Source organism: Lycium ferocissimum, chromosome 6, assembly GCF_029784015.1.
Source record: "Lycium ferocissimum isolate CSIRO_LF1 chromosome 6, AGI_CSIRO_Lferr_CH_V1, whole genome shotgun sequence".
Lineage (NCBI taxonomy): Eukaryota > Viridiplantae > Streptophyta > Magnoliopsida > Solanales > Solanaceae > Lycium > Lycium ferocissimum.
Genome location: NC_081347.1, coordinates 57307108 through 57335051, shown reverse-complemented (window position 1 = coordinate 57335051; position 27944 = coordinate 57307108). Strand labels below are relative to the sequence as shown.

The window sequence follows — 27944 nt, the reverse complement described above, 5'->3', positions numbered from 1 at the left end:
TACTAGCTATGGTGTAACAAACTAACAAATTATCAATTAAAATAAAAGAAAACTATGTATAAGAAAGCTTCCTATGTAATTCCCATGCTACGTGTAGAGTGGGAATATTGGGTGCTCCAAGTTTTATTCTTCCAGTTGTATTGATCAACGGATGAGATATGGGTAACTTGGTGTGAGATGAACGGTTGAGATCATTTTGTCCTTTAATCATAGGAAGATCCGAAGTCTTTGACTTAGTAGATATCGACTTAGGTTCCTTCTTCAAAGTGATACATAAATCCTCTTCCTTTCTCTGTAAATCATCTTCCTCTCTTTGGAAATCACCATTTGTGGATGAAGAAACCCCCAACTTGCACAAGTTTGTGAGATGAGCCGGATCGGAGAGGGATTTGTAAAGATGTCGGCGATCTGAGAATTTGAAGGGACAAAAGAGAGGGAAATGAGTCCACCAAGGTACTGTTGGCATACGGAATGGCAATCAAGAACAATATGTTTCGTACGCTCGTGAAAGACCTGATTTTTGGCGATATGAATGGCATCCTGACTATTGGAGTGAAGAGGGACATATAAATTTGGTTGAATCGAAAGATCTGTGAGTAATCGAACCCCGGCAGGCAATTTTACCAACAACACGTCGCATAGATCGATACTCCGCCTCGGCAAATAAGAGTGAAACCAAAGATTTTATGTTGGTTTTCCAAGAAACATGGGAACCACCGAGAGTGATGAAAAAATCACTTATGGATTTGTGAGAGTTAGGGCATCTCCCCCAGTCAGAATCACAAAAGGCAAGGAGATTGAAATTTTGGGAAGAAGACAAGAAAATACCAAGATCAGGATCGAGGAGAAAGTAACGAAGGCATCTTAAAGCAACATCCATATGTGAGGTGTTTGCATATATTGACTAAGGTGTTGAACGAAAAAGCTAAGGTCAAGTCGTGAATGGGTAAGATAATTTAGTTTGCCACTGATTTTGTGATACTTAGTAGGATCTTTCACGAACACACCATCATCTGCAGATAATTTTGAACAATGACTGAGGGAGAAGAAACAGGCTTCAAGTCAAGACAATAAGAGGTCCAAGGTAAATTTTCTCTTGCTTAGAATGATTCCTTGGGGTTCCCTAATAATTTCCATACCAAGAAAGTAATTGGCTTGACCCAAATCTTTGATCCTAAACTTTGAATGAAGAAAATACTTAATGGATTGAATTTCTATGGGATCATCACCCGTGAGTAGAATATCATCAACATAGACTGCAATGATAGAAATTTTATTAGGAGAGGTTTTGAAAAACAGTGAATAATCATTGAGAGAGTGTGAGTGTCCCTTGAAATTAAGAGCAAAAGTAATCCGGGCATACCATTGCCTTGAAGCTTTTTTTTTTGTTTGTTTTTTTTTAAATAAATTAGGCCCGCATTGGGTATTTTATTAATTGCAAAGTCCAAAACAAATCAAAAAGTCGTCCAGCTGAGCCCAAAAACAAAAAACAATGGGAAAAACAAAAGAAAATGCAAAAAGGAAAGTAAATAACATATGTAAGGGCAGTCAACTCATTTGCCCTATCTCTTTGTTGTTGTCGGAATATTTGAAGCTCCATCCATGGCTGCTTCTTCGTCGATAAGCTCGATCCACTCCACTTTAATGATGAGATGCTATTCTGAAGAGTGTGCCCCCTCTTCCAGGACCATCCATTGCAATTTCCCCGCTTGATTGTGTAAGTCCCCTTTGTCTCCTTATCTTTCCTTTTGCTTGGTATTATTCTGATATTCTCCATATGTGTGTGTCGATGGCTGCGTCGGAGGAGATGTTCCATATCTGAGCTGAATCCGACCTGTTGAGGTTCTCCACTTTGAGTCCAAGCCCAAGAACCCATGGTATGCTTCTTACTTCTCTTCTTGTTCTGTAGTCCCCTTACCTTCCCTTACAAGTCACTCTTATGTATGGTATTTGAGATTTGTCACTGTTGATAATCTTCCTTAGCTCCACATCTAGCCCTACAAATGATTGACAATTAATTGGACCTGTATCTAGGGCTTTGTTAGCTAATAAATCTGCTAATTTGTTTCCCTCCCTCAGCATGTGTGAAAAAACGTATTGTTTCCCTCTTAGTAGCTGTTTAATTTCCTCATAATACCTAACAATACTCCAAGGTGGTTTCCACTCCTCAATTAGCACTTTCTACAACATCAATGAATCAGTTTGGACAATGATTTTATCCCTCTGTGTATTTCTACACCATTTAACTGCCTCTAAGATAGCTATTGCCTCTGCTTCTATGTTTGTTATGTGCCCCAACTCCTCAGCCTGAGCATGAATCATGTTTCCATCTTCATCTCTAGCGCAAAACCCATAAGCTCTCTTTCCTGTGTTCCCCCTAGATGCCCCATCTGTGATGCAAATTAGCCATTCTTTAGATGGTGGATGCCAAGTAACCTTAGTTACCTTCACCTGAGTTCTATATCCCTCCAGCAGCTGAATAATTTCATCCCATTTATTTGGAATGTTCTGAATAGATGGATTTCTAACCTGAATCAATCTCTGATTAGTAACAATAGTCTGGAAAATACATCTCCCAACTGATTTCTTCTCCCCATGTTTATAAGCATTTCTTCTTTTCCAAAGTTCCCACATAATTACAGCTGGCATAGCATGAAATATTAGTTTAAGTCTGTCATTGACAGGCTCAGTCCACCATTTCACTGTGATTTGCTGTAATTGTAATCCTTCAATATTTATACCTGCAAAAGAAGAAAAATTGGACCAAGTCCTGTTAGCAGAAAAAGATTTAGCAAATAAGTGTTGGGCCGTCTCCTCCTTAGGAATTGAACAACACCAACACCTAGATCCTAGGTTTATATGCATCCTCTTAAGAACTTCATCAGTTGGAATCCTAAACTTCCAATATCTCCACATGAAAAAAGATATTTTGAATGGCAATCCCTTGATCCATATATACTTGTAGATTTCATTCTCTTGTCCCCTTATTCTCAAATAGTCCCAGGTTGTTTTTACTGTGAAATGCTCCTTAGTATTCAAAATTCACCATGGTTCATCCTCTTCAGTACTACTAGGTGGCTTTACAGTGTTTATTATGTGTTGTACTACATCCTCAGATAACAATTGCTCCAATTCTTCTCTATCCCAATTTCCATTCTGTACCAGTTCATGAACATTTCTGATTGAATCATCATATGTGTCTCCCTCAGAAGCAAAATACAATGCCCCCAATCCAGTCCAATTATCATACCAAAACAGTGTATTCCCCATTTTTGTCTGCCACCAGATGTGTTGTTCAATAATGTCTCTAGCCTGTAGCATTTTCTTCCAATTTTGAGAACCATATTTCCATTCCACAATTACAGGATTCTTCTTCTTATAATATTTATTGCTAAAAAAGGCACTCCATAAAGATGGAGTGATTCTAAACTTCCACCAAATCTTACAATAAAGGGCCATGGATACATCATGAAGTGGCCTAAAACCCAATCCTTCTTCTCTTTCTGGAATACACATATGACTCCAAGATACCCAATGTCTGCTTTTTCCACCCACAGCGTTACTCCAAACAAACTATGCAAACAAGTTATGTATCTGCCTTATCACCCCAACAGGTGGATTCAGGGCAGATAAAAGATGTATTGGCATTCCTTGTAGTACATGCTTGATTATCGCCCTTCGTACAAATGGCAGCATTTTGCCTTTCCAAGATTGTAACCTATTCATGATCTTTTTTAAAATTGAATTATACAATTCCTCCTCTTTCTACTATAAAAGATGGGACATCCCAGATATGTAAAAGGAAAGTCCTTTCTATTCATTTCAATCACCACTTCCACTATTATTTTGATGTCATTTGGAATTGAGTGATGTAAGTATACAAAACTCTTTTCCTTGTTCACTTTCTGCCCTGATGCCTTTTTATACTTCCCCAGCATCTCCATAATTAGATTTAGAGACAAAATGTCAGCTGATGAAATATGATCATATCATCTACATAGGCTAAGTGATTCACCTTAGGACTCCAGTTAGGCAAACCAAAACCTTTAAACTGAGGAATTTGATGCAACTGGTTTAAATTTCTGGTTAAAACCTCTGTTATCAGAATAAAAAGTGTAGGGTATAAGGGATCCCCTTGCTTTACTCCTCTTGATGACTGGAAAAAACCATATTGTATCCCATTTATCATTATTGAGTACTAATTGTTACTGATAATCCTGAATATCATGTCCACTACCATGTGGGAAAACCCCATCTTCCTCAATACCTTGGTTAGGAATAACCAAGATACCCGGTCATAGGCTTTAGCCATGTCTAGCTTCATAACTACATTGGCAGTCTTGGTTCTTAATCTAATATCAGACACAATTTCTTGTGTCAATAATATGCTCTCAACAATGCTCCTTCCTTTCACAAATCCTGATTGGTTCAATGACATCAAATCTAGCAGTACCTCATTTATCCTTTCATGAATGAGCCTAGAAAAGATTTTATTTATAAAATTTCTCAAACTAATAGGTCTCATATCATAAAAGGAATTTATGATATCCTTTTTTGGTAATAAGACCAAATTATTGTGAGTTATAAACTTAGGAAGTTCTGCCCCACAGAAGAAAGCGACCATCATATTAGTAATATCCTCTCCAATGATATGCCAACACTTTTGAAAGAAAATTCCAGTAAATCCATCAGGTCCTCCAGCACTCTCTCCGTTCAGACTAAAAACAATATTTTTAACTTCCTCTTTTGTTGGCATAGAAGTGATCTGATTATTTTGATCCTCTAAAATCATGCAGGGCACATGATCTAGGATTTCAAAATTATCATGATCCAGCTCTTTTGTAAACTGTCCCCTAAAGAAATTTATAGCCTCTGATGCAATACCCTCTTGCTCCTCTATCCAAATTCCTCCTGAGTCTTGAATTCTCCTAATCTGTAACCTCTTCCTCCTCCTTTGTACATAAGCATGGAAAATTTTTGTATTTCTGTCCCCATTTTCAAACCACTGCATACTTGCCTTTTGCTTCCAGAACTGTTCTTCTAGATGCAAGTATTTGTTCAGGTCAGCCTGAACTCTTTGCAATATTTCCCTATTATGAGGTGTAGGTTGAAGCTCAAATTGTATCCTATGTACCTTAATCACATCCTCCAACACTGCAATTTCTTGAAAAATATTCCCAAAAGTATTCTTACTCCACTACACTAAAGCTACTTTCAACTTTTTCAATTTATGATGAAAAAGACTGAAAGGATTGGCCACAAAATCAGCTTGCCAATTGTTCTTCACAGTCTCCAAGAAAGATTCATGATTTACCCAGAAGTTTTGGAATTTGAAAGGTTTCTTTATAGGCAGTGAATCTCCCCTATATGTAACAAGTAAAAGGGCATGATCAGATCCTGTTCTGATGAGATGCTTAACCTCAATATTAGGATACAAACCTTGCAGTATTTGATTTCCCAAATATCTATCCAGCCTTTTAAAAATGCAATTTTCCTCACTTTGCCCATTCCACCATGTATGTTTGCTCCCTTTGAACCTCAAGTCTTGTATTCCACAGTTCTGCAAGCATGAGATAAAGTCCTGCATCTCCCTAACACTCATTGGTAGACGACCATATTTCTCCTCTTCAGAAGAAATAACATCTGCAATTGATTCTAAACTATCCCAAAGTTCCAATCTCTCATTCTGAGTACATTTAGCATACACCACTGTTATTAATAATTCCTCCTGCATCCCTTGACTTTTAAGTTTGACAGTTACATGTTGTACATGGTCCAACACCACTTCAACCTCAAATAAGTCATCTACAAATAGCCAAATCTTCCCAAATGTATTCACTAGAGCAGTATTTATATTCAACCTCCTCATATATCCTTCAATTTTATCTGGATCTTAAAAAGGTTCTAGTAGACCTATAAACCCAAAATTATAATGAAGATGCATCTTAGTTAATCTTTGAAAAGCTTCCATAGTGTTCACTGACCTAATGTTCCATATCATTGCATTCATTCTAAACATTAGGTTTATTACAAGACCTTCTAGTTTGACACCCAGTCCCAGGTGGAACGTTGGTGTCTCTCTTCTTTTTTTCTTTCCCAGGACCTTTTTGATATTTTGGTGAAAGATCACCCTGCTTCATGGCTGCTTGAAAATTCTGCTCTAAATTTTTCCCATCTAGATCCTTACTACCATTTGCAAATTTATCTGTACTTTTATTCTCCTGCTGTTGCTGCTCATTCAATTATGTAACTAGTTGCATATTACTCTTGATGTTACTCCCCCTCTCTGATTTGTTACTTTTTGGACTGTTTTGTTTTGTAGGTGTGGTTCTGATTTCACTTTCTTGCCCTGTGTCTCTTTCCTGATCACCCCCCGAAGAGTTTTGTCTCCTATTTTTCTCACCAGTCTCCCTTTTGCTGCTATCATGACTACAGGTAACTTGTATTGGCTTTTTCTCTTGATCTTGTGTTCCCCCTTACATACTCGTTGCTGCTACTTCTTCTGTTTCACTCTCTTTTGTTATATCTTTCTCTTCTTGAATTTGATTATCTTCAACACCCATGCTATCATCTTTTTGGTTCCCCTGATACTGTCTCTTCTGCCCTACACTTATCCCCTCTCACTTTTGTTTCACTGCTACTTGTTTGTTGTTCTACCTCCTCCTCAATGACATTTGGTGTTGTCCTTTTGTGAAAACTATTTTCAATCTATGTCTTGGTGCTTTCCTTTTGTTTCTCTACATGTACCACCCTTTGTTCAGCTTCCACTTCTTTCTTCCCTTCTTTTGTGTCCTGATTCATGATGTCAAAGGTATTGTTTATTTCAACCTCTTTTCTATTATCCTCCTTGCCTACCTCTACTATTATGATTCCAGACTTATCCTTGACATATTTGTTGTGTCTCCTCTTCATCCATTCCTGTTTCCCTTGATAGTTCTATCCCCCCTATTGTTTTCTTTCTTCTGCTGTATTTCTACCTCTGCCTCTTGTTTCTTTTTCAACTCTTCTCTGTATTGCTTCTACAATTCTGGGTTCAGTGATCTACAATCATCTTCTCCATGCTCCTGAAGCTTATAATGTTTGCAGTATTTAGGAAGATAGTCATAGTTTATTTTAATCCATTTGCCCTTGCTTTTGCCAGTGATCTCATCCACTTCAACAATATTAATCCTCTTAGGATGTTCAGCAATTAGGTCTATTTGTACTTTAACTTTTGCACAACTAGGTCTAGTCCTATTTGTTGTTGCTAAATCAACTGTTAATGGTTTCCCAATTGCAGATGCCATAGAGAATAAAGCCTCCCTTGCAAAGAAGTTTGGTGGAAGCTCTGGAAAATTGATCCATGCCACAGCCATGGATGTCTCTTCTTCAGGCTTGAACCATGGGTCCCAAATCAGTGGTCTCATCTGGCAATACCTATCTTGGACCTTTAAATAGTATCTTTGGGGTTGATAGCATCTTCACATAATCTTCCAATAAAGACAATCTTATCAAGATATATATTTCTTCAATTAATCCTATTATAGCTTTGCCTTTTAATCCACACTGTATAGGAATTATGTCTCTTAATTGTTTAATATTTATGATGTCATAAGAGAACTTTCCTAGAACTGCATACTGTAATTCCTCCTTAATAATCATCTGCTTACTTCTGTAGAATTCCATTCAATGTATGGCTCTCCATCAACAACCTTCACAGTTTTTGATGGAATAGTGATTTCTTTGAGTGTTTTGTGTTGGGGTGATTGGTTTCAAAGACTGGTATAAACAGTTTGGTTTGATTGTTTTGTCATGTCGTTAGGCAAATTCTTAGGCTCGGTTTGTGATGAAGAAGCTTTGTCTTTCACTCGTTTGCTACTGTTTTGGGTACGATTGAGTGGTGGGACGGTGCTTTCATACGATGTGGGTTTATGGGGGGACGGGGGTGGTCTATCATCAGGTGGAGGCTGATCACCGGCCGGTGGGATAAAGGTTTAGTGTAGGTTTTGTGGCGGCTAGGTTAAAGTTGGTAGAGAGAGTCTGCCATGAAGCTTGTCTTAAACCATATAAGGATTTTTGTAATTTGCAAACATGAGTAGGAGAAGGGGGATGTAACACCAGGAGGAGACTTCATGTAGACTTCCACTTGAAGTTCCCCATGTAAAAAAGCATTAGTAACATTAAGTTGAGAAATCCCCCAATCCTTCTTTACTGCAACACTTAACAAACATCTAATGGTTGTCATCTTGACAACTGGATGGAAATTTGTTTATCAACTAAGTAGTTGTCATTAGGCAGTCTCCCCAAAAATAACCAGGCAAATGAGATCGAAACAATAATGCCCTAAATGTTTCTAGAAGGTTTCTATGTTTCCTCTCTACAACACCATTTTTTGTGGAGAGCAAACACAACAATTTTGATGAAGTATGCCTTTTTCAGCAGGAAAATGAGATGTTTCTGCACTACTACCCAGCTCTAGAGCATTATCAGTCCTTAGAATTTTGACTTTAGTTTGAAACTGTCTCTCAGTCATGGCAAAACACTGTTTAAGAATTGTGAAAGCATTTGATTTATTGCTTAAGAGAAAAGTCCAAGTTCCCCTAGTAAAGTCATCAACAATGATTAGGAAGTATTTGAATCCATCATGAGTAGGAGTTTTGTATGGCCTCCATGTATCGATATGTATAAGATCAAAAACATGTTTGGTTGAAATAGAACTAGAATGAAAAGGCAACCTATTCTGCCTAGCTTTAGCACAAACATCACACAAATGATTAACACTGGAAACAAGAGATGGAACAGAAGGGAAAAAATTTATATTAGAATAAGAGATATGCCCCAATCTCATATGCCAGAGGCTTACATCAGAAGCAACTAGTGGTAAAAACTGAACTGAATTAGGAAAAGAACTACTAAAGTTCTAACTACAAAGAGTATGAACAGAATTTTTATGTGAACTACAAAAATTCTGAGTACAAGGAGTATGATCAGAACTGTTATTTGAACTAAGCTCATGTCACGCCCCAACCTTGGTAAGGCGCGATTGGCACGCGGCACCTTACTAGGACCGAGCAAACCAAACTGTAACTTGCGTCCTCTATGTCTCGAATGGCATAATAAGGCCAAAGAGGCTAACTATGAATATAATATCATGCATATGTATATGTATAATGGGCCCATGATGCCGACGTAACCACTGACAAGACATAACTAAGTTGTATACAAGAAACTGTTTGCAAAAGCCTTTATGAACATATTGAAGTATACATGTCGGGACAGGGCCCCCGACATATCCGTAACACACAAGAATACATACACGGACCCAGAATCGATAATGCTCCAAGAAGAAGTGGAGCCCACCAATCAAGACTTGTACCTGGAGGCAGCCTAACGTGGAAGGTCCTCGTCTTGTCTGTCTATACCTGCGGGCATGAATGTAGCATCCCTAAGAAAAAGGACGTCAGTACGAATAGTGTACCGAGTATGTAAGGCGGAAATGTAACATAATAAACATATACTGCAAGAAGAAGGATAAGAACCAACCTGGCACTTCTGACTTACCAATGAGAATCTAGTATGCATATCTCTCTATACTCTCATATATTTAACTACATCTATGTACAATACTGTGTCTCTAACTTACTTATCGTCCTGGTGCTAACTGCCCAACTGATCAGTGGTAACTGCCCGACCGGCCGTAGCACGGTGGTAACTGCCCAACCAGCCGTAGCATGGTGGTAAATACATATCTGCCCAACCGGCCGTAGCACGGTGGTAATAACTGCCCAACCAGCCGTAGCATGGTGGTAAATACATATCTGCTTAATCGAACGTAGCTCGGTGGTAATACATAGCTGCCCAACTGGTCGTAGACCAGTGGTAAATATAATCAACATCATGACCCGGCCTCCATGAGTAATCTCTATGCACTTCTCATGATCACATAAGACTTATAAGCACAGTTCTGTGCTGTTAGAACTTCTTCTCGCTTAACTAAACATTAATCAAATCCTGAGATACACCATAAGGCTCTCTATTCATGTCCTACAAAACATTGCTTAAGTACATATTCCTAAACTCAATGAAGCGGTGTAAGATCGGTAAACCTCCGATTTATATTATGGAACAATCATCATCGCTATATCTCACCTTGAAGGAACAAGTAACATAAGGTGAGATCAACAACAATGAATAAAATAAGAAAATCATGAAATAAGATCAATAATCTCATAATAGCATCAAATCCATAAAGCTTTGGAATCTCTAGAATGGGATCATCATCATCATCATTATCATCATGGGACATACTTATCTTTAGCATCAAAAGAAACTCTAAGAATCATGAACTTCTAACTTTTGGGAATAAGAATATTATGGAAAACATGTATGGGTTCATAAGAAAAGAATCATGCCTTTAGAAAGAAAGGGACTAGCCTTAACATACCTTTTTGGTCTCCTACTACTTAACGTTTATCCTTCCAAGCTCGTAAATCTAGATTCAAGAGAATTCATACTACTGTTAGTCTTATCGTTATATGCTTATCTTAAGTCTTCAAATTAAATCTCCTTAAAATCTGCCGAAATTCGGGCAGTATATATCCTGTTTATATCCCTAGCCCAAAATCACAATACCAACAACCAACACAACAACAACAACACTAACACCAACATCATCATCATCAATACCAAAATATTTCATAAAACATCCCATACGATATTTATCAACATACAACAACAATATACACTTCCTTTCTTCCCAATCAAGGAGCATAATCTCATCAACACACCAATAACATTAGATACCATCTATATACATGGAAATTAGCCAAACAACAGAGCCACAACATGCTCAAAACAGTCTATAAACTCAATAACTATAACACAATACTTTATGACCTTTCCTTCATAACTATTTTCACTTTTAAGACTTGCTAAAACTTCAAATTAACTCAACATAAGAGATAGGATGAAGAACATACCTTATATTTGAAGAACTTTAGCCACACCAACTTTATTTAAGACCAAACTCACCACAACATCAAGTAGAAACAAGAACAATCACTTTTTATGAACTAGTTTGGTGTAATCTTGTTGAATTCTTGATTAAAGGGGTTATAAGTGTTTAAGAGAAGTGTATGGATGTGTCTAGAACTCCTAAGAAGTGTAAATGATGAAAAAAGTGGAATAATACAGTATTTATACCCCTTAAGAGTCGGTTCCACCGACTTTCCAAGTAGGGCCCGCAGGGAGCTATTTGGCAGCTTGGAGGCTTATCTTGAAATGCCTATAACTCCCTACTCTGATTTCGTTTTGACAAACGGTTAATTACGTTGGAAACTAGACTTCCTGAACTTCAATTTAGGCTTTCGTTTCACTTCAAAACTCCTGATATACTAGGAGATATACCCCTCTAAAGTTGACCCAAAGCTTCTGTCCAAAATTCTGCCAACTTTTTTTAAATTTTCAACAAACTTATTTTCTTCGATTTGCTTGATCCCGGAATCTTTCAAAACTCTCCATACATGATATTGATCATTAATCATACTTGATAATGGTCATGTCCTTTGGTTCCAAGGTTGTCCTTCCCGGTTACGACTTACGAGATTATAATTCATCCTTTACTTCATTGTTACGTACTTCTCATGGCTTGTACCTTTCAAAAATTCACAGGACATCTCCGATAATCCATTAATATGGTGAAATAAGTGGCGTGCTCCTGCTCTGAAAGTGCAGGGTGTAACAGCTCCTAAGCTCTAGACTTGAGATAGTTGGCTGAGTGAAGAAGGTAGAGACCCTGGCTAACTCTACCCAGAACCACTGGCCGCTTCATTAAGGGCCCTGTAAAATAGCACAAAAGGTAGAGAAAATTAGGATGGAGTTGAATTGAGCACATAATTTATAAATAGAAAGCAAGTTATATTTGAAACTAGGCACAAAGAGGACATGATAAAGAGTTAGCCAGGGTCTGGAGTTACTAATCACATGGTAGTTGATAAAGGACTGCTAGATGAAGGAACCATTATTCAGACTAATTAGCCAAATAAGGTGTTCCTCCCTTATGGAGATGTGTCAGTAGTAACAGACACCGGTTCTAGTACTCTTTAAGATAAAATTACCATTAAGAATGTGTTCCACATACCACAGTTTCAGTTCAATCTTATGTCAGTGTCACAGATAACAAGAGAATTGTGTTGCTCAGTCAAATTTTTCCTTGATTTTTGTGTATTTCAGGATCTTTCCACTGGAAAGGTGAAGGAGATTGGTAGATGGGAGATTGGACTCTACATCTTAGTGAATCAAGCTCACAACCCAAATAGATGAATTGCACTGATAGCCTGGCAACACTGATCAACAAAAATATACTTGGAGGAATGTAGAAGAGATTCAATTGTGGCACATAAGGTTTGGACACATGTCTGCTACTTCTTTAAACAAAGTACTGTCTGCTACTTCTTTGAACAAAATTGGTTTACCAACTTATGGGTCTTTTTTTTTATATATATAAAATATAAATTTATGGGTCAAGTTTTATATTTAAATTTTTTTGAAACCATGGAAAGGAATGATTTGGGGTTTCAAATCATGGTTTGAAACCATGAGATGAAATGCATGTCCAAAAGCTGGTTTCATCTCATGGTTTCAAACCGCATGTCCAAACGCCTACTTAAGTCTAGGTCTAAAGTTTATGTACTTATGGGATACTCAGCAACACAAAAAGGATACATTCTATATGATTTGCAAGGGAGAACTATATTTGTTAGCAGAGACGTACAATTTAAGGAGGACATGTTTCCATTTCAAACAATGAAATCAAACCATACTACACTATTTCCTGAGAAAATCTCTCCAAATCTGTGTTCATATGAAACTGAACCAAACTACTGTCATCCAATTCCTCTAGAACAAAAAGAAACACAACTACAATCAAATCAACCAAACAATCACACCTCAAATCAACCTCAACTACCACAACAACCAACACCACCGATAGAAGTTAACGTGCCAGAAAATATACCACCACAAGATATTGTCTTCCCAGCAGAACCACCTGTCATTCCAGCTCCGCCTGAAAGAAGATCAGAAAGAAACAAAAATCCACCAATATGAATGAAAGATTTTGTCTCATTAAACATACACCAAGATATTTCACATCCTATATCCAACTACAAATCATACAACAACTATCAATCCTATATAGCAGCTACTTCAAATGAAACTGAACAAAAGACCTATACTGAAGCAGTAAAAGACCCAAGGTCGGTAGAAGCAATGAAAAGGGAGATAGAAGCTCTTGAAAGCAATCACACTTGGGAAACTGTCACTCTTCCACAAGGCAAGAGTCTAATAGGATGCAAGTGGATTTACAAAATAAAGTACAGAGTAACAGGAGAAATAGAAAGATTTAAGGACAAACTTTTAGCAAAAGGATATAGCTAAAAGGAAGGAATTGACTATCAATAAACATTCTCTCCTGTGGTTAAAATGAAGACTGTATGAACAATGCTATCTATATCAGCCATCAACAAATGGCATATACATCAAATGGATGTATATAATGCCTTTCTACAAGGTGATCTTCATGATGAAATCTATATGGAGATGCCACAAGGATTTTCAAGTCAGGGGGAGATGAAAATATGTAGACTAATCAAATTCTTGTATAGACTTAAGCAAGCCCCAAGGCAATGGAATGCAAAAATTACTGAAGTTTTACTTATTTATCAGTTTCATCAGAGTGAATATGATCATTCACTCTTCATTAAAAATAGTGCAAAAGGAATTATTATTGTATTGGTATATGTTGATGACATGTTAATAACACGAAGTAGTCTACAGCTAATCAAGAACACTAAAGAGACACTGCAGAAGGCCTTCAAGATGAAAGATCTTGGTGCATTTCCTTGAAATTCATTTTGCAAGATCTGGAAAAGGATTATTGATGCATCAAAGGAAGTATGTTTTCGAACTGATATCAGAAACTAGATTAGCTACAGCTATAACACCTATAGACACCACTACAAAGTTAACCACCAAAGTCTATGATGATCATCTGAGTCACTTACTGTTACACCTCGTAGTTCCGTATGCTAAGATTTGTTGTATGTTAGTCATTCTAGTCTTGGACTGGGATTACCTTTGAGGTTATATAACACTAAGAATGTCCATGTTATGTATGTGAAGATTTAAGCTTATGCTTAGTGAGCATTGGAAGGATTAAAGGTTAAAACGAATCAAAGAAAGCAAGTTATCGGAAGGGCATTTTTGATGACCCATTTTGACGGGCCGTAGGATGTTTGATGGCCCGTCAAATGGTGGAGCCTCCACCATGAAATGGTTACAGAGAGGTCTGTCTGGTTGGGCATATTTTACGGTCCATTTGACGGACCACAGGATGTTTGACGGTCCGTCAAAGTGGCCGTCAAAGTATGTCGCGGGATTTTAAGTGGATCTTTATATTTCGTTTTTCTCCAATTGGATTCATTATTTACCCATTTCAAACCCTAAGGCTCTCTAAAACCCTCTTCCCAAGTTCATAAGCTAATCAAGGCCAAATCCAAGAGGATCAAGAGATTCAAGTGCTAGAAAGCCTACTAGGGTTTGTAGAGTCAAGAATTTCTTTGATGTTGAAGTTGGAGGTTTCACTCTCGTGGAATAACTTGATCCAAGGCTTGTTCTTGTGTGATTAAGGTAAGTTTTTACATCTATTACATGTTGTTAAGGTTGTTTGATTGTTATACACTTTGGTTGAAAGAGGAAAATGGAAAGAGAGTTCAAATATGAATTCAATGATACTTTGAGCTATAAATTAACTTGAGTTATAATTCTTGTCATGTTATGAGTATAATTTGGTTATGGGTGGTAATAATGATGATGAGAAAGTGTTGTATACAAGTGTATATGGAGTTATGTTGAAATTATCATTATGGGTTGATTATGAAAATGAGTTTTAGGGTTGAATGGTGCATAACTTGAATGAAGTCTTTAATTATGGTATTATGGATGACGTTATTGTTGATTGGAATTTGTTTTGGAATTTGGTAGATGTAGATGAAATAGGGAAAATGCTGCCCAATTTTCGCTAGCTCCCAAATTATACTAGTTTGAACTTAAGAGTGTCTTTGAGACCTAACCTTAGTATGAATCCTCTTGAATATAGATTTTTTGGACTTTGGAGGAGAACGTTAAGTAGTTAAGAAGACGTAAAGGTATGTAAGGCTAACCCTTCTTTCTTAAGGCATGATTCCAGTGTTGTGAACCTATATATGATATTCATAATGTCTCCCATGATGAATCCATTCCTAGAAGTGCTAAAGCTCATAGTTCTTGACACTCTCATGATATCATTGATCTCACCCTACGATAGTTGATCTTCTAAGGAAAGATATAGTGATGATGATGATGATTTTGCTTTTACTTACGTATTCCTATATGTATATTTATATATAAAGCTATGATGTGACACCGAGCTTATATGGTCGGGTATGATATCTATTGCCCACAAAGCACTGCAGTTGGGTACGGACAACGCCGAGCCTTGCTATGGCTGGGTATGAATGACACCGAATCTATATGGTTGGGTAAGGTATCATTATATGTATAGGATGTTTTCTTTAGAGAAAGGTTAAGTAAGCATGATGAACGTCTCCAGAGGTATAAATGGCCCTTCTATCTTATGATATTCTTCATGCTTATATCATGTTACTATTTATGCCTTACATACTCAGTACATTGTTCGTACTGACGTCCTTTTATTTGTGGACACTGTGTTCATGCCCACATGTAGACAAGGAGACAGACCAGACCTATAGGCTGCTCCGGCAGTGATTGCATAGCAACGCTCCTTTTGATCCGGAGCTGCAGTAGATGGTATTATTTTTTTGTGTACATATATGGGCATGGCGGGGTCCTGTCCTATCTTTATGATATTACATACTCTTCGTAGAGGCTCGTAGACAGATGTGTATAGCTAGATATCTCTCAGCCTTGTCGGCTCATATTTTATATATTATTTTGATAGCCTTACTGTCTTGTATATATATGGGCATAGTTAGTGATGGTTATATAAAGACGCCTACTTCCGCTGAAATTCGTGTTATTTGGCGCATGGTAATTATGAGTTAGCCATGTGGCTCAGCTAGATGTGGTTATGAAAATATGTTAGAGGGTACTCGGTGGGTTAGTTCTGGGTACCCGCGCGTGTTCTCCGGTTGGGCTGTGACAAAAGTGGTATCAGAGCAGTTCGTCCTAGGGTGTGTCTACGAGTCGTGTCCAGTAGAGTCTTTTTTATGGGTGTGAAGCGCGCCACACTTATAAATAGAAGGCTGCAGGCATCTAGGAATGATTGACCTTCTTCTTCATCATAGATCGTGTGATAGAGCCATGATATAAGAATTTCTCTTTTCTTAACCGTGTGTTATGTTTTCAGTGATGCCGGTAAAGGGAAAAGATATAGCAGCCTAAAAGGGCAAGACAGTGGCAGGTAGAAGGACTAAACGGGTACCGCCTACAGAGATAGATGGAGGCGAGTCCCATAATGAGGTTCCATCTCGGTCCTCTCACTCATCACCTGCTTCAGAGGAGCATGAAGGAGCCTCAGCTCCAGCTCCAGCACCCCCAGTTCCTCCACCAGATGCCTTAGGCCAAGAGGTGAAAATCCATTTGCTAACTCAATTAGTCACCGCGCAGGCTCAGCGGCAAGGTACGGGTCATGGTGATAGAGCTGTCAGTGCCAGAGCCCGTGATCTTATTAGGTTAAACCCTCCAAAATTCTTTGGGTCAAAACCGGATAAGGACCCTCAGAGCTTTATAGATAGAGTTAAGAACATTGCGGTTAATGCATGCTTCAGATGTTGAGTCAGTAGAGTTGGCCTCCTATAGATTACAGGATGTTGCGGTTCATTGGTATATGGTTTAGATATCTCCTAGAGGAGTCAATGCATCTCCACTGGTATGGCAAGAGTTTGTAGATGCTTTCCTCCAACATTATTTGCCGCCAGAGGTTCGACGGGCCAGAACTAGCAGGTTCTTAAATCTTAGACAGGAAAATATGAGTGCCCTAGAGTATAGCCTCCATTTTAATCCTTTGGCTAGGTATGTGTCACGACCCAGCCCCGTGGGCCGTGACTGGTGCCCCACTTAGGCACCCAAACGAACTCACGAACCAAACCAGTATAGTGCCACATAATCAGACGCAACAGACGTTACTCGTACCGATAATCAAAGCAGATATCATACAAACGCGATCCTAAGCGGCCACCCGTGTCAAACATTACATCAGAATCAAATTGGCGGAATGTACATCGCCCAGACACACTCATACAAACATGTGGGCCATACGCTGTGGTAGCCTACGGGGCCGCTTAAGGACGCAAATCAGAATCATATACAGACAAACCGGAGTCACATACAAACAGACTGGACCCACGACCCACAAATATGACTACAGGCCTCTACAAACAGAACAAAACATATGAACATAAGACGGGACAGGGCCCCGCCGTACCCGAACAGTAGCAAATGTACAGAATATACAACAGAAAAGGTATATACCAAAAGTATAAGCTCCGGATCAAAGGAGCACTCCAGACAGCAGAACAGAGGTCCTAAACTGGTGGCGTACCACGCGATGCGTCTGTACCTGCGGGCATGTAGCGGCAGCCCCCGAGGACAGGGTTCGCAGACGAAAGAAGTAGCATCGAGTATGTAAAGCAGGAGGTACAATAACTCAAATCATAAATGGATCTAGGAGATACAGAAACAAATACAGACGTAACCGATCAAACCCGTGCGAAATACAAATGTACAGAATGCAAATAAAAATCATGCATAAAGCTCAGAATACGTGGTCACCCCCGATGCTGGTGCCACAACACATCATACTCCATGCTTTCAAATCTCCGTACGTCTCCGAACACATCATAACATCACATCATATCATCGAATATATCAGAAGCCATATCACATCATAACACCATGGACTTGAACCGCCCTATGGCGAGGTCTCGAAACCGTAACACATCATACCGCCGAATATGTCATAATGCGCACGATCACAAAACCGGCCCGGTACCGGCGAACGAAAACCATAATATGGCACGAGCGGAGTAGTGCAGAAACCATATGCATATCAAAAGTAATTTCCGACTCAACACATAATTCCATATATAGATATACGATATACAGTAGCCTTAGAAGGCTCCAAACGAATATTGAGTACATCGGAATTAGTATACAAAAGTTACGGACTTTTAACTTATCAATTTTCTCAAAAATACATCGTAGATCATTTTCAAAAAAAATTTAGCATCATTCATAGTAACGAACTTTCAAATATCAGTAACGAACTTTCAAATATCATTATCGGACATTTCAAACGGACCGCAACGTCATAAGCGAACACTTCTTTTTCATATCGAACGAAAACGAGCCAAACAAATCAAATAGGAGAATCTCGGGACTTGCGGGCTCCACTCGGTCGATTCGAGGCGGCGAACATAATTTACGTACATTAGGCTCCGTAAAGTTATCTATAGGAGTTTCGGAGCAATTTGGACTCATTTGCGAAAGTTACGAAGATTAGGCATTCTTTTTAATCAAACATAAAGTTCATAGTTCAATCGCGCTGAATGAATAGTGACCAAAATCAAACTCGGATTTCTGGGAGCAGAATTAGTCCCGAGGTTCCGTTTTCGGCCTAGGGGGTCTAGGACATGCCTTATGAAAGATAGGTGAGCGTTACATACCTTACGGACGTCCTACGCTCGCTTAATCTCCAATCCCGTTTGCTCCAAAATCTACAAATGGTCATGTTTACCAATTAGCAATTTCAAGCCTTTAGAACTTGAATCTCAACTTATACTTTTCTACAAAAATTTGGGCAGCATCTCCCCTATAAATCCAACATCCCCGAGCATTAAACTCGGCTTAAATGACAACAACCAACCCAACAACAACATCAACAATACCAAGAATATCAATAATCGTTACAAAACACATATTAACACAAAGGGTCTTTCCTTCTACATAATGCATCAACTTCGACTCCAACTTCACACTTTCAACTAATATGGACATTTTCATATTCATTCTCTAATTCAAGGCCGTTCAAATACAATTCAGGCACATTTCTCATCATTTCTCAAAATACACAAGGTTTCCATCAAACCATAATTCATCCAAAACCTCTTAATCTTCAATATGCATATTCATAACATTTTTCCATCTTCCAATTTCATAAATCATAATCACAATTCACATCTAAGATCTTACTTTCATCATTATATAAAAATTATATAAAAAATCACATAAATTTCTCATTACAACATACACCCAACTTTCAAGCTAACTTAATTCATTAAACCTTCCTTTACATCACAAAGGCCACAACAACATAATTGACATATTAAACGAATTTAATTCATCTTCCCCCACTAATCCAACATCACACGGCCACACACACTTGCACACACCACACGGCCTCATTCACCACACACCCCTTTTTATGCTTTTCATTCATTTCTACATGCTATAACATAGACAAACCTTCATAACATAAAAAGAACATAGAATTCTTACCTTTTCCCAACAAGTTCTTCTTGCCACCAAAGATAGTTTCTTGCCAAACTAATTATACCACTTTGAAGAGCACCTTGAGATTAGTAGAAATACAAGAAGATTTGGATTTTTGGGTTGAAGATTGATGAACTAATTTTTTTTTCCTTTTTTTTTTCTCTTGGCCGAACCCTTGGCCTTTCTTGCTCTCAACTCTTTTTTTTTTTTTTTTCTTGAAACTTCTTGAACCAAAATGAAGATAACCCTCCTTTTATCATTAATTTGGCACATGGATAATTACTAAAATCATGGGCTTGGGCCACTATGTGGCCGGCCACCCTTACCACTTGGGCCTCAATTTCTTATTTTTTTTTCTAGCCCAATTCTTATGGATCATCTTTTTTGCAAATTCCCGAAACAAATTTCCAAGATTCCAATTTTGCCCTTAGGCCTTCTCCGATGTTTCCGCATCCATATTTCCACAAGTAACATCATACACACCCAATGATATCAAAATATAACCTTATTCTTACAAGTCGCCATCTTTTCCAAGTTTCCCGAATGTGCAAAAATACGGGATATAACAGTATGCTCCGGCCATGGTAGCTGATTGGGAGATTGCGTGCACCAGTTTGTGAATGGTTTAAGGCCGCATTTGATGGATGAGTGTTTGACGGCTTCACTCCAGGATGGTATGGATATTTCTCACATCCAGGCCCATGCCCAGAATTTGGAATAGCGGCATCAATAGAGGGGGAATGAACGTGAGTATAATAAGGGTTATAGTAAGATGGCTAAATCCTCAGGTCCTGTTAGTGAGTTTAGAGCAGGTCAGAGGCAGCAGTATTCTAGGCACTCAGGCCATACGGTGACTAGTGCACCTCCACGGTTTGTGGGCCAGAGGTTTGATCGCCCTATTCGCTCTGGGCTGGGTCAGAGTTTCAGAGCTTCGGGTTCTCAGCATAGGGGTGATTCAGGCCAGATGAGACCATCTTTACCTTGATGTACTCAGTGCGGGAAGCTACATTGGGGACAGTGCTGATTAGGTTCATATGTTTATTATGCTTGCGTCCAGTCAAGCCATATCATGCGGGAGTGTCCATTTTGAGGTGGTAGGGGTACGGTTCAGTCCACAGGGTAAGCAGCTGGTTCTTCATCATCGATACGCCCTCCGGGGCAAGGTTCACAGACACCATCTAGTCATGGTAGAGGCAGAGGAGGAGCGCCCGCTGAGTGGTCCTCCGCACTATATTAATACACTGGCTAGGCGGCAGGGTCTAGAGTCCTCCCCCGATGTTGTCATAGGTATATTATTGGTGTCTTCTTACGATGTGTACGCATTGATTGATCCAGGTTCTACATTGTCATATATTACCCCTTATATTGCTGATCATACTGGGGTGAAACCTGAGCCAATTAAGCCTTTTGAAGTATCCATACCCATCGGTGACCCAGTGATAGCCAGTCGGGTGTATAAAAATTGTGTGGTTGTGATTTGTGACCGTTGTAATATGGTTGATCTAAATGAGCTGAAAATGGTAGATTTTAATGTCATTATGGGTATGGATTTGTTGGCTTCTTGTTATGCCAATTTTGATTGTAGAACAAAAATGGTTCGTTTTCAATTTTCGGGGGAACCAGTTTTAGAGTGGAAAGGTATTACAGCATCTCCGAGAGGTAGGTTTATTTTCTATCTCAAGGCAAGGAAGATGATCGCTAAAGGTTATATTTATCATTTAGTCCGGGTCCAAGATACAGAAGCAAAATTGCCAATTCTTCAATCTGTTCCAGTAGTGAATGAGTTTTCTGGTGTATTCCCGGACGAGCTTCTAGTCCTTCCACCAGAGCAAGAGATTGATTTTGCTATTGATGTGCTACCCGCTATTGATGTGCTACCAGGTACTAAGCCCATATCTATCCCTCCTTATAGAATGGCTCCTGCAGAGTTGAAGGAGCAATTGAAGGACTTGCTTAAGAAAGGCTTTAGTAGGCCTAGTTCATCGATGTGGGGAGCACCTTTGTTGTTTGTAAGGAAGAAAGATGGCTCCTTGCTAATGTGTATTGATTATAGACAGCTGAATAAGGTGACCATCAAGAATAAATATCCACTTCTAAGGATTGATGATTTATTTGATCAATTGCAGGGTGCCAAATGGTTCTCAAAAATAGATTTAAGATCCGGGTATCATCAAGTGAGAGTTAAGGAGAAGGAAATTCCAAAGACAGCCTTTAGAACTAGATATGGTCATTTCGAGTTTCGGATAATGTTGTTTGGATTAACTAATGCACCGGCAGTATTCATTGATTTGATGAACAATGTGTTCAGGTCTTCCTAGACTTGTTTTTTATTGTATTTATCGATGATATTCTGGTATACTCACGATCAGAGGCAGAGTATGCAGATCACTTACGTACGGTCCTTAGAGTTCTTCAGGCTCGGGAGCTTTATGCAAAGTTTTCAAAATGCGAGTTCTTGTTGAATTCTGTGACTTTCCTGTGGCATATTATTTCAACTGATGGTATTCGGGTGGATACCCAGAAGATCGAAGCTGTAAAGACATGGCCAAGGCCTAGAACGCCTACGGAGGTTCGTAGTTTTCTAGGTTTGGCTGGTTATTATTGAATATTTGTAGAAGGTTTCTCTTCCATTTCTGCACCACTAATAAAGGTGACTCAGAAAGCAACTAAATTTCAATGGATGGATGCTTGTGAATGCAGTTTTCAAGAGCTGAAGAATAGATTGACTTCGGCCCCAGTTCTGATACTTCCAGAAGGATCGGAAGGCTATGTTGTCTATTGCGATGTTTCAGGCGTCAAGTTAGGTTATGTATTGATGCAGCATGAAAAGGTGATTGCTTATACTTCAAGGCAGTTGAGAAAACATGAAAAAAAACTATCCAACCCATGATCTAAAGTTGGCTACGGTAATTCATGCATTGAACATGTGGAGGCATTATTTGTATGGTGTTCATGTTGATATTTATACAGATCACAAGAGTCTCTACTATATTTTCAAGTAGAAAGAGTTGAATTTAAGGCAAAGGCGATGGTTGGAGCTGTTGAAAGATTATGATGTTAGCATCCTATATCACCCAGGGAAGGCGAACGTCATAGCTGATGCTCTTAGCTATAGATCTATGGGTAGCTTATATGATGTTCAGCTAGAGAAAAGAGAGTTAGCTCGTGAGCTTCAGCAGTTAGCTAGCCTAGGAGTTCGATTAATGGACTCGGGAAATATGGGAGTTACCATTCAGAATTTAGCTGTTTCGTCATTGGTGGTTGAGGTGAAAGAACACCAGTATGAGGATCCCATATTAGTTCATTACAGAAATACACTCCCTCAAAAGAAAAAGTCATCCTTTGAGATTTCTGCAGATGGAGTTCTCCGATGTCGAGGCAGATTGTGTGTTCCTGATGTTGCAGGATTACGTCATCAGATTTTGGAAGAAGCCCATTGTTCCCGTTATTCCGTTCATCCGGGAGCGACGAAAATGTATCATGATCTTAAATCCATATATTGGTGGGACGGAATGAAGAAAGACATAGCAAAATTCGTAGCTCAATGTCCAAACTGTCAGCAAGTAAAGATTGAGCACCAAAAGCCCGACGGATTGTTGCAAGATATAAAAATCCCGACTTGGAAATGGGAAGTGATTAATATGGACTTTATTGCAGGCTTGCCCCGTTCTCAGTGAAGGTATGATTCTATATGGTAATTGTGGATAGACTCACGAAATTAGCTCATTTTCTACTAGTCAGAACTACATATGCTGCTGAGGATTATGCAAAGTTTTATATCAAAGAGATAGTACGATTCCATGGTGTTCCAGTATCTATTATTTTTGATAGGGGAACCCAGTTCACAGCCAATTTCTAGAAGTCTTTCCAAGGAGTTTTGGGGACTCAGGTGAGCCTTAGCACAACATTTCACCCGCAGACTGACGGACAAGCTGAGCGTACCATTTAGACTCTCGAGGATATGTTACGGGCATGTGTGTTGGACTTCGGAGGTAGTTGGGATGAGCTTATTGAATTCGCTTATAACAATAGTTATCATTTCAGCATCTAAATGGTCCCGTATGAGGCTTTATATGGGCGCATGTGTAGATTACCAGTTGGGTGGTTCGAAGTGAGAGAAACTAAGTTAATAGGGCCAGACTTGATCCAGTAAGCCATGAAAAAGGTCAAACTTATTCGTAGATCGATTATTAGCAGCTCAGATTTGTCAGAAATCTTATGCAGATAATCGCCGACGAGAGTTGGAATTCCAAGTTACTGATTGGGTATTCTTGAAGGTGTTACTTATGAAAGGTGTGATGAGATTTGGAAAGAAGGGCAAGTTTAGTCCTCGGTATATTGTGCCTTACAAGATTGTACGCAAGGTAGGCTAGGTGACTTATGAGTTGGATCTACCTTCAGGCTTGGAATCAGTCCACCCAGTTTTTCATGTGTCGATGCTTCATAAGTGCATTGGATACCCTTCTAGAATTGTACCTGTGGACGATGTCCAGGTCACCAAGCAATTGTCCTATGAAGAAGTTCCCATTGCTACTCTAGATAGACAAGTTCGGAGGCTCATAACCAAGGATGTAGCCTCAGTTAAAGTTCTATGGAGAAACAATAATAAAGATAAAATAAAGAGAATTCAGGTATCCACATTTTTTTCCATCCTCAGAGGAGGTTCAGATAGTGCCACCATTATCTTCAAGTACGTAATGCTTCCTTTTGACGATTTTCTCAGTTGTGTGTGGCCATTATTGCTGGCCATTGTGTATTTTGGGTTGTTATGGTAGGATGATAATAGTATAGTTATAGGGGAAACTCTGGCGAAATTTTTATAGAATTCCTATGAGTGCAACATTCGAGGACGAATATTTCTAAGGGGGAAAGAATGTTACACCTCGTAGTTCCGTATGTTAAGATTTGTTGTACGTTAGTCATTCTAGTCTTGGAATGGGATTACCTTTGAGGTTATATGTCATTAAGCATGTTCATATTATGTTTGTGAAGAGTTTATGCTTAGTAAGTATTGGAAGGATTAGAGGTTAAAACGAATCAAAGAAAGCAAGTTATCGGAAGGGCATTTTGACGACCCATTTGACGGACCATAGGATGTTTGATGGCCCTTCAAATGGTGGAGCCTCCACCGTGAAATGGCCACAGAGAGGTCTGTCTGGTTGGGCATATTTTACGGTCCATTTGACAGACCGTAGGATGTTTGACGGTCCGTCAAAGTGGCCGTCAAAGTATGTCGCAGGATTTTAAGTGGATCTTTATATTTCGTTTTTCTCCAATTGGATTCATTATTTGCCCATTTCATACCCTAAGGCTCTCCAAACCCTCTTCCCAATTTCATATGCTAATCAAGGCCAAATCCAAGAGGATCAAGAGATTCAAGTGCTAGAAATCCTACTAGGGTTTGTAGAGTCAAGAATTTCTTTGGTGTTGAAGTTGGAGGTTTCACTCTAGTGGAATAATTTGATCCAACGCTTGCTCTTGTGTGATTAAGGTAAGTTTTTTCATCTATTGCATATTGCTAAGGTTGTTTGATTGTTATACACTTGGGTTGAAAGAATAAAATGGAAAAAGAGTTCAAATATGAATTCAAGGGTACTTTGAGCTATAAATTAACTTAAGTTATAATTCTTGGCATTTTATGAGTATAATCTGGTTATGGATGGTAATAATGATGATGAGGAAGTGTTGTATACAAGTGTATATGGAGTTGTGTTGAAATTATCATTATGGGTTGATTATGAAAATGAGTTTTAGGGTTGAATGGAGCATAACTTGAATGAAGTCTCTTAATTATGGCATTGTGGATGACGTTATTGTTAATTGGGAGTTGTTTTGGAATTTGGTAGATGTAGATGAAATAGGGGAAATGCTGCCCAATTTTCTCTAGCTCCCAAATTATACTAGTTTGAACTTAAGAGTGTTTTTGAGACCTAACCTTGGTACGAATCCTCTTGAATGTAGATTTTTTGGACTTTGGAGGAGAACGTTAAGTAGTTAAGAAGACGTAAAGGTATGTAAGGCTAACCCTTCTTTCTTAAGGCATGATTCTGTGTTGTGAACCTATATATGATATTCATAATGTCTCCCATGATGGCTCTATTCCTAGAAGTGCTAAAGCTCATAGTTCTTGACACTCTCATGATATCATTGATCTCACCCTACAATAGTTGATCTTCTAAGGAAAGATATAGTGATGATGATGATGATGATGTTGCTTTTACTTATGTATTCCTATATGTATATTTATATTTAAAGCTATGATGTGACACCGAGCTTATATGGCCGGGTATGATATCTATTGTGCACACACCACTACAGTTTGGTACGGACAATGTTGAGCCTTGCTATGGGCGGGTATGGATGACACCGAACCTATATGGTCGGATATGGTATCATTATATGTATGGGATGTTTTCTTTAGAGAAAGGTTAAGTAAGTATGATGAACGTCTCAAGAGGTATAAATGGCCCTTCTATCTTATGTTATTCTTCATGCTTATATCATGTTACTATTCATGCCTTACATACTCAGTACATTGTTCGTACTGACGTCCTTTTGTTTGTGGACGATGTGTTCATGCCCACAGGTGTGCAGACAGGAGAGACGACCTACCTATAGGGTCGCTCCAAGAAGATTGCATAGCAGCGCCCACTCACATTTTCTTTATCGAATCTTTCTAGGCAGATAGGACAACTCCTGCTTGCTCGCTCCTTTTGATCCGGAGCTGCAGTAGATGGTATTATTTTTTTGTGTACATATATGGGCATGGCAGGGTCCTATCCCGTCTTTATGATATTACATACTCTTCGTAGAGGCTCGTAGACAGATGTGTATAGCTAGATATCCCTCAGCCTTGTCGGCTCATATTTTGTATATTATTTTGATAGCCTTGCCGGCTTGTGTATATATGGGCATAGTTAGTGATGTTTATATAAAGGCGCCTACTTCCGATGAAATTCGTGTTATTTGGCGCATGGTAATTATGAGTTAGCCATGTGGCTCACCTAGATGTGGTTATGAAAATATGTTAGGGGGTACTCGGTAGGTTAGTTCCGGGTGCCCGTCATGGCCCTCCGGTTGGGCTGTGACACTTACAGTCTATGGACAGTAATTCACATACAGCAAATCAGAGATCATATCAAAAAGAAACAACCACAACTTACACAAGATGATCCACTCACAGATCAAGGAGCATATGAAAGACTTATTGGAAAACTACCATATTTAACAATGACCAGGCCAGACGTCTCATTCAGTGTTGAAACTCTGAGTCAATTTCTACAACAACCTAAACAGTCTCATATGGAAGCTACCTTAAGGATTGTAAGATATTTGAAAAGGCAACCATGCCAAGAAATTCTTTTGTCAAGCAAAAGCAACACAGACTTGACTGCATTTTGTGATGCAGATTGGGCGTCATGTCCTATCTCTAGAAGATGAGTAATAGCTTACTTAATCAAGTTAGGAGATTCATTAGTCACTTGAAAGTCAAAGAAACAGACAACTATTTGTAGGAGCTCAAATAGGAATCAGAGTACAGAAGCATTGTATCAACTTATCTGAGCCGGTATGGAGGCTAGGATTATTTAAAGAACTAGGAGTTGATCACAAGAAGCTAGTTGACATTTTCAGTGATAGTAAGGCAGCAATTCAGATTGCAGCAAATCCTGTATATCATGAAAGGACCAAGCACATTGAAATAGACTTCCACTTTATAAGGGAAAAAATAATGCAAAGGATGGTAGCAACAAAATATATCCCTACATTGGGACAACCTGCTGACATATTGACTAAAGGACTTACCAGGGTTCAACATGAATATCTAAGTTCCAAGCTAGGTTTTTGAACATATTTGACATACCCCATACCTAGCTTGAGGGGGAGTGTGGAAGGAATGAAATAGGAAGCATGTAACTAGAAGGGTAGATGGTAATTTCTCTGTGTCATTAAGTTAGTTAATTATGATTATGATTAGTTAGTTACTTTACTTTATGTATATATACTCATGTATACCATGTATACAATCAGTTGAATGAATAAGAAGTATACATATTTCTCTCTCTATAATCTACTCTCTATCTTCTTCTTTCTCCATCTCAATTCATACTAATTAGGTTACATACAATTCACATTATCACAATGATACTCGCTCCGTCAAAATATATATATATATATATATATATATATATATATATATATATATATATATATATATATATATATATATATATATATATATATATATGTATGTGTGTGTATATATATATGTGTGTGTGTGTGTATATGTATGTCACAGTATCACTGAGATCTCTATATGTACAATAAGAATTGTTTCAGAAATGTAAGTTATTACCTATTGGACATGAATGTTTTGAATGGTGGAGATCTACTTCAAT

At 38.6% G+C, this 27944-nt stretch overlaps 1 long non-coding RNA gene across 2 annotated transcripts; it reads left to right on the top strand.

Annotated features, from left to right (window-relative positions):
* The first annotated feature begins 3 nt into the window (after positions 1 to 3).
* On the top strand, positions 4 to 27569 carry LOC132059875 (uncharacterized). Of its 2 annotated transcripts, XR_009415757.1 has the most exons (4): positions 4 to 946; positions 1020 to 1084; positions 12211 to 12381; positions 26957 to 27569. It is a non-coding gene; the product is annotated as an uncharacterized LOC132059875 (long non-coding RNA). The 2 variants fall into 2 exon arrangements; XR_009415756.1 differs by lacking the exon at positions 26957 to 27569 and having other exon boundaries at positions 6 to 946; positions 12211 to 12506.
* Positions 27570 to 27944: the final 375 nt, after the last annotated feature.